Here is a 7,856-nt window from a genome sequence, read left to right on the forward strand (position 1 = left end):
TCTACATGGAGATCTTTTAACTAGGGTTTTTTTTTACTGTTTTGTTTAATAGAAGATAATCAATGCAATTAAATTTACTCTCTGATTTATGTATCTTGAATAAAATCTATGAAATTATATCATGCTTATCAAGTTAAAATGTCTGATCACAATACTTAAGACCAAAGAAAATTGCCATTGTAAAATATATCACCTTAATTGACCTGGTCTTTGTATATTAAAACAGGTGGTGCTAATAAAATCTAATCCAAAATTAAAGTCCTTTAAATAATTGCCTTCTGGCTTATTAATAATTGGCTTCTTGTGAAAATACTGAAACTGATCCGAAATTATGCCTTAAGTCATAAAAATACCCATACTACATGTACGATTAGTTTATATTTATGTGTACTTGACTAGATAACCTTGGTACACTGGATCTTGCAAATAATAAATCTTACTAATACATGTAGATACTCCCAAATCTCTTATATTCCTATGTCATGATAGCCCCATAGCAGCTCTTCCTAGTAAGTGCATAATACACCCTATCCAATTTATACTTTTCCCAAAGAATTAACAAGAAAACATTGATGTAACCATCAATTGTCGCCCAGGAAATATATAAAGTAAACAATGAAAATGAGTCTTGATCATCAAACCGCTTCGATATGAGTGAAAAGGCATGCGTCTAATTGATGGAGACGATAGTCGCGAATATTTGAAAACTTAATTAATCAAAAACGATACCATTTAAACTTGATCAATTCCTCAAGTAAATGTTGGCTGCATAAAATATAAATTCAAGTTAGACACACGCATCACCTATATTTAAAAATGTATTATTTTTCAATTTTTCATTATAAAACACGAACTGTGCAGAGTACGTTTTTATCCGAGAAGTAAAATTCGATGTTCTAAAAAAGGGACCTGTCGTTTTTTCGATAGTAAATGATAAGCAACTATATATATTAAATATGAAAAACGTATATATTTTTACAGATTCACTTTATGGAAATAAATATATTATGTATCTCGTAATTTATAAACGGAAAGAACATTCTGATTAACAGTCTTTTCAATGTTTAGAAAACCTTTAATTCTAAATAACTACCCCCACCCCAATCCCCATACACCAACACTTAAACTTATGTGTATAGAGCAGCCCGGTCCTCCGGGCTGCAATAATTTCCAACCTAAGAGTCAGACACTAATTGTCTACCAATAAAATTCCCTTTTATTCCCCAAAATTGAATGATTTGCATGTTTCTCTCCTATTTATGTGTTATGAATTTGTATGTCCAAAGTTAATTTTAGTAACATTTTCAACCCTGGTGTTTTAGTATTCTCATCTGATGTAAATAGTCCATGAACTTTGAGCTCTACCCGATAAAATAAAATTATCAAGAATAACTCATATGAATTATTTTAAGTAAAACTACTTAAGTAAAGAAATGTTTTAGCAATCCACTGAAAACTTAAAATGTGTAAAAAAGCAATCCAATATTTTTACCAGTATATTTTGATAAACTTAAAATAAACTTAAGAATGTGTTAAAAGGCAGACACATTTTCAAGTTATAAACACAAGTATTAAGAATAGCAATAATTAGTCATTTTCCTTAATTTACAAATCTATTTTTACCAAGATAAATAAAATTATATTTTGCTAATAAATGTCAAATCCCTTGTATTTAATTAAGTTAACCTTGACAGTAGTTGAGAGAATTAGAATAATTGATATTACATGTCAGATCCAGTTACTTTTTCTGTGGAGGCATTATATCACACAGAACCCCATACATAACTTACCATAGCTAAAAGAATGCATGATTTATAAAAATTAAAAAACAAAATTAAAAAATATTCCTCAATATGACTAACTTAAAACAAGTTAATACAAATTACGCCACATGTATGTCGAAGCGGAAAACATTTTTGGTTATATCAAATACAGCAGATTGTATTCTTTATCATGAATTGAGCAACAATTAGTCATTTTCCTTAATTTACAAATCTAATTCCCTAATTTACCCAAACCCAAGATAAATAAAATAATCAATTCCTTTATTTCTAATGGTTATAACCAAGTTATTGACAAGTTGATAAAATAGGAATTTTAGCTATGTGGTTTAAAGTCATCATTTTGAAAGATTTTTCCGTTATTCCCCGATCATGACAAGGAGGACACGACGGGTGGGACAGGTCGGCGGGGGATGCTCACGCCTCCATGCTACCTGATCCCACCTCTGATGTTTTGGAGGTCTGTGTTTGCTCTGCTCCTATTTTAAATCGTTTAATGGACTTTTGACATGCAATTCTGTTCGTTATCTCCATATGTTTCACGCAATACTTGATATCGCGATTACTTAACTTAGCGGAACTCTTTGGCGATGGAGAGAGGGAACGTCTGTTTGATGGGAGCAAATGTGCTATTGAAAAGAATGCAAGATCGATCATTGTAGAATTTATTAGGACAGATAAGCAAAGAATTCTGGTAGAATACCTTGCTAATCAATCGCTGAACTAGACTAATTAATTTTTGAGAGGAGTTAATCCTAAAATGTTACATTTTTACGATATTTTTTAAATAAGCGGGCTCTTCTCATTAAATTTTCATAGAAAATCGTCACATTTTAAAGATGAAAAATATTCTAAACTTTACCTATTTGACAATCTACCATTTGGAGTTCAATTATTGGCAATACATTGTACTTTCGACATAAAATTGTTCAAATCATTCGATTGTCACTACTGTAAACAATGCCATGCAATCGCATCATCTCGGGTCTTTCCGTCAGAGGTCGGAAAAACAACATTAAATGTATTTATTTAACATTACCAGATGTTAAAAATTTATACATTTCCTGTTTATTCAAATATAGGATAGACAGAGTTTGAAATCCCTTCTACAGTATATTTTAGGTAACATCATTACACTGAATAAAGTTAAACTTGATACTCCACAGATAAAAGGTCTTCATGCATTTATTTCAAAGATCGTGAAAGGGGAGGGTTGTCATGGCGTCTACCATATACATTCGAGATCGTTTTTCCGCTATAGTCGGAAAGGCCCGAGAAGTTGCAATTGCAATATGCCATGTGTCCCACAGGAAATTCATCAAAGAACTGAGAGTACTGAGAGGCAGCACTGATTTTAATACTTTATTTTAGATAATTAAGGGTTAATGATTGGATAATTAATGCGAAAATTAATTACAAAATAATCAGACACACGAAGGCAGTAAGGCTCACCTGCAGAAAAAAATATTCTTTTTTAAAACTGAAAAAATTAGAAATAAATTACCCAATCATCTTAGTCCACTTGAACAAACAAGCTCTAAGAAATGGTGAAATACTTCAAGAAGAATGCCTTTTCAACTCCGTCAGGGACCTCAAGAATATGACAGGGCCAATGAGCTAACCTGAAAATTGGTTACTCTATCGATTGTTAACTGAAATATTGCACAAGTGTAAACTACGTTGAAGTATGTTTCGAACATTATTACCCGGACAACTTTATGGGTCTATAAGACTATTAATAAGCGTTTATTAGAAATACGGAGAATAAAATTTCACTTAGACACTCTGGGGCATACTATTTGTTACTCAATATCTCAGAAATAAATGTAGAAACCTATTGATATATCTGCTTTAAGGTATGTGGGACATATTAAATAAGAGATATACAAAATATGGAAAAAATTGAATGACAGGTATTTTTTCAGCTAAAGGTCCTTCATCCCCTTAAACCAATCCATATAATTTGTTTTTACAGAAAAATGTGCAATTTTATTATTCACCAATCGTGTTTCTTAAAACTATTTAGTACGGATTACTGTCTTTTTCAACCAGGAAGTTAGTTCAACCAGGAAGTCGGAACTCGTGACGTATTGGCTAGAGAGTATGCCTTTCAAGCAAAGAGTTGTGAGTTCGATACCGGCTGGGTGTATTTTTATTTTTATTTTTTTTTCTTCAACCAAAATGACATAAACACTTTAAAAGGTGGAAAGGCCACAGGAACAATATAAGATTACCAGTGTTCTTTTTTTCTTTTATGCATAAGAATGTTTTCGCTTCAATGGAATATATTTGCTTATGTATAAATATTATATATTGTGACCTATAAGCTAAAAATATGTTTTTTTTAAACTTTGTTGCCACCGGGCATATCTTGTTTTCACTTTAATGGAAAATATTTGCATATGTATATATATTATATTATATAACATTGTTTAGAAGTTCACATCATAAGTTTAACGTTTGAAAATTTTCGATGTTAAAAGTATGAGACCCACACAGTATCCTTATTACATATTGCGATTTTGCACCTCTTATTATGCCCCAGTAAACAAAGTTTTGGGGGTATATAGTTTTTGTCGTTTTCGTCCGTCTGTCTGTCTGTCTGTTTGTCCGCTAAAACTTGATTTTGTCCTTAACTTTTGATTAAATGGAGCTATGACCTTCATATTTCACGTGTGTGACAAAACTTTTCTTTATGTACCACGAACTTTGACCTTTTTAACTTGACCTTGGAGTTTGACCCACTTTTACACAAAAATTCTAAACTTTTACTTTGATTATATCTTTTGAATAAAATTTCACAACAGTAGACTCTGGGGCATACTATTTGTACCAGGACTTTTAAACTTCACAGATGTATTCTTTTTGGAAATACTTTTCATTTGATACTAATAACATTGACCTTTTGACCTTGATCTGAGAGGTTGACCTACTTTTAAAACCAAACTTTGACCGTTTATTAGGGTTAGGTCTAGTGCTTTCATTCTTTGCATATTTAGTCCTTGTGACAAGACCTTTCATTTGATAGCAGATTTTTGACCCTTTGACCTTGACCTTGGAGTTTAGCCTACTTTTAATTTTTTTAACCATCTCCATAAGTTCTGAACGGTAAAGACTAAAGCTTCTATACTTTACATATTTATTTAATGTAACAAGGCCTTTCATTGGATACCAGTTACCTTGACCTTTGGACCTGGACCATGGAGTCCTTAATTTTTGTACTTATAACAAGTGTGTGTTTGTGAAACACAATGCTCCTGCCGGCAACAACCTTACACAAAGAGGCCCATGGATTATATCGCTCACCTGAGCTTTTCTTCACAGATGTATTCTTTTTGGAAAAAGTAGAAAAATGCATTTTATTGTAAAGTTTAAATCCAAAAGTAGTCCCATGACCAATCATGAATTTGCTATTTTTTAGAAAATGATTTTTAAAGAATTTTCCTATATATATCTTTAAAAACTTTGTCGGCCATTTTGGCCCCGCCCTACCCCCGGGGGGTCATGATTTGAACAAACTTGAATCTACACTACCTGAGCATGCTTCCATATAAATATGATCAATTATGGCTTTGTCATTCTTGGGACAGAAGATTTTTAAAGAATTTTCCTATATATTTCTATGTAAAACTTTGGTCGGCCATTTTGGCCCCGCCCTACCTCCAGGGGTCATAATTTGAACAAACTTGAATCTACACTACCTGTGAGCATGCTTCCATACAAATATGATGAATTATGGCTTTGTCTTTCTTGAGAAGAATATTTTTAAAGAATTTTCCTATATATTTTTATGTAAAACTTTGGTCGGCTATTTTGGCCCCGTCCTAACCCGGGGGTCATGATTTGAACAAACTTGAATCTACACTACCAGTGAGCATGCTTCCATATAAATATGATCAATTATGGCTTTGTCATTCTTGAGAAGAAGATTTTTAAAGAATTTTCCTATATATTTCTATGTAAAACTTTGTCGGCCATTTTGGCCCCGCCCTACCCCGGGGGGTCTTGATTTGAACAAATTTGAATCTACACTACCTGAGCATGCTTCCATATAAATATGATGAATTATGGCTTTGTCATTATTGAGAAGAAGATTTTTAAAGAATTTTCCTATATATTTCTATGTAAAACTTTGGTCGGCCATTTTGGCCCCGCCCTACCCTGGGAGGTCATGATTTGAACAAACATGAAATGACACTACCTGAGCATGCTTCCATATAAATATGATCAATTATGGATTTGACATTCTTGAGACAGAAGATTTTTAAAGAATTTTCCTATATATTTCTATGTAAAACTTTGGTCGGCCATTTTGGCCCCGCCCTACCCCCGGGGGGTCATAATTTGAACAAACTTGAATCTACATTACCTGAGCATGCTTCCATATAAATATGATGAATTATGGCTTTGTCATTCTTGAGAAGAAGATTTTTAAAGAATTTTCCTATATATTTCTATGTAAAACTTTGGTCGGCCATTTTGGCTCCGTCCTAACCCGGGGGGTCATGATTTGAACAAACTTGAAACGACACTACCTGAGCATGCTTCCATTATATATAAGATGAATTATGGCTTTGTCATTCTTGAGAAGAAGATTTTTAAAGAATTTTCCTATATATTTCTATGTAAAACTTTGGTCGGCCATTTTGGCCCCGTCCTACCCCGGGGGGGTCATGATTTGAACAAACTTGAATCTACACTACCTGAGGATGTTTCCCCATAAGTTTCATCTTTCCTGGCACTGTGGTTCTTGAGAAGAAGATTTTTAAAATATGCCACCAAATTTTCATTAATTCCAAATTATCTCCCCTTGAATGAGGGTGCGGTCCTTCATTTGAACAAACTTGAATCCCCTTCACCCAAGGATACTTTGTGGCAAGTTTGGTTGAAATTGGCCCAGCGGTTCTTAAGAAGAAGTCAAAAATGTGAAAAGTTTACAGACAGACAGACGGACGCCGGACAAAATGTGATCAGAAAAGCTCACTTGAGCTTTCAGCTCAGGTGAGCTAAAAAATATATGTTTAGCATGTAGGTTACAGTCAAGGTCTCAAGGTCATTGATCTTGGTGTCATTTGAAAGAAATCGATTAGTGAAGTATGCATACCAAATATGAAGTTTCTATCTCACATGGTTCCAAAAAGCTATATTTAGCATATAATAATAATAATAAATAATACAACATGACGTAAAAATACAAGTACATATAGATTTAAGAAGATTTTAGTTGTGGCACGTTATTATGAATTTTTCTACATTTTTACGAAATGTGTGTAAATTCTGTGAAAAACGTATGTACAAAGGTAATTTGTTCCATAAATGAACACCGGAATAATGAAAAGAATTTTTAAATTGATTTGTACGATATTTTGGTAGACGAAGGTCATAGTTTGTTTCAGATCGTAGAGCATAACTATTAGAAGAAATAAATTCAAAAGAGTCTTTTAAATGAGTAGTGTTTTGTACAGTAATATATATTTATGAAAATCGATCAACTCATAAATAGTCAGCCATCCAAGTTTTTCGAATAATGGTAGTGAAGGGGCATCATAAGCCACATCTAGTATAATACGGGCTGCCCTTTTTTGCAATTTAAAAACTCTATCTATGCCAGCACCTGTCGCATTACCCCAAATAGTTAGGCAATAATTCAAAGAGGGCAGAATGTATGCATTATAGAATAGTTTTCTTGTGTGTAAGGGAAGGAATTTTTTAATTTTGCGTAAGGTATATAATTTATATGTCAAAGATTTACAAACTGAGTCAATATGGTGATTATAGCGCAATGAACCATCAATATGCACTCCCAGAAGTTTTTTCAGATTCAACATTTTCAATTAATTTGTTTGAAGCATATAAATTTAGTTCAGGTGAATCTATTCTTGATTTTCTCTGCTGAGTTCCCATAAGCATACATTTTGTCTTTTTGGTATTTAACACCATTTGATTTTTGGAACACCAATTTTCAATCTCACACAATTCAAAGTTAAGGGCATTCTCAATACCTTCTATATTTTTATGATATGTGTGCAAGGTTGCCTTGTGAAAAGACCCTTCATTGGATACCAAGAACTTTGA

Source organism: Saccostrea cucullata, unplaced genomic scaffold (assembly GCF_032062105.1).
Source record: "Saccostrea cucullata isolate Sc308-1 unplaced genomic scaffold, CSIRO_AGI_Scuc_v1 ctg157, whole genome shotgun sequence".
NCBI lineage: Eukaryota > Metazoa > Mollusca > Bivalvia > Ostreida > Ostreidae > Saccostrea > Saccostrea cuccullata.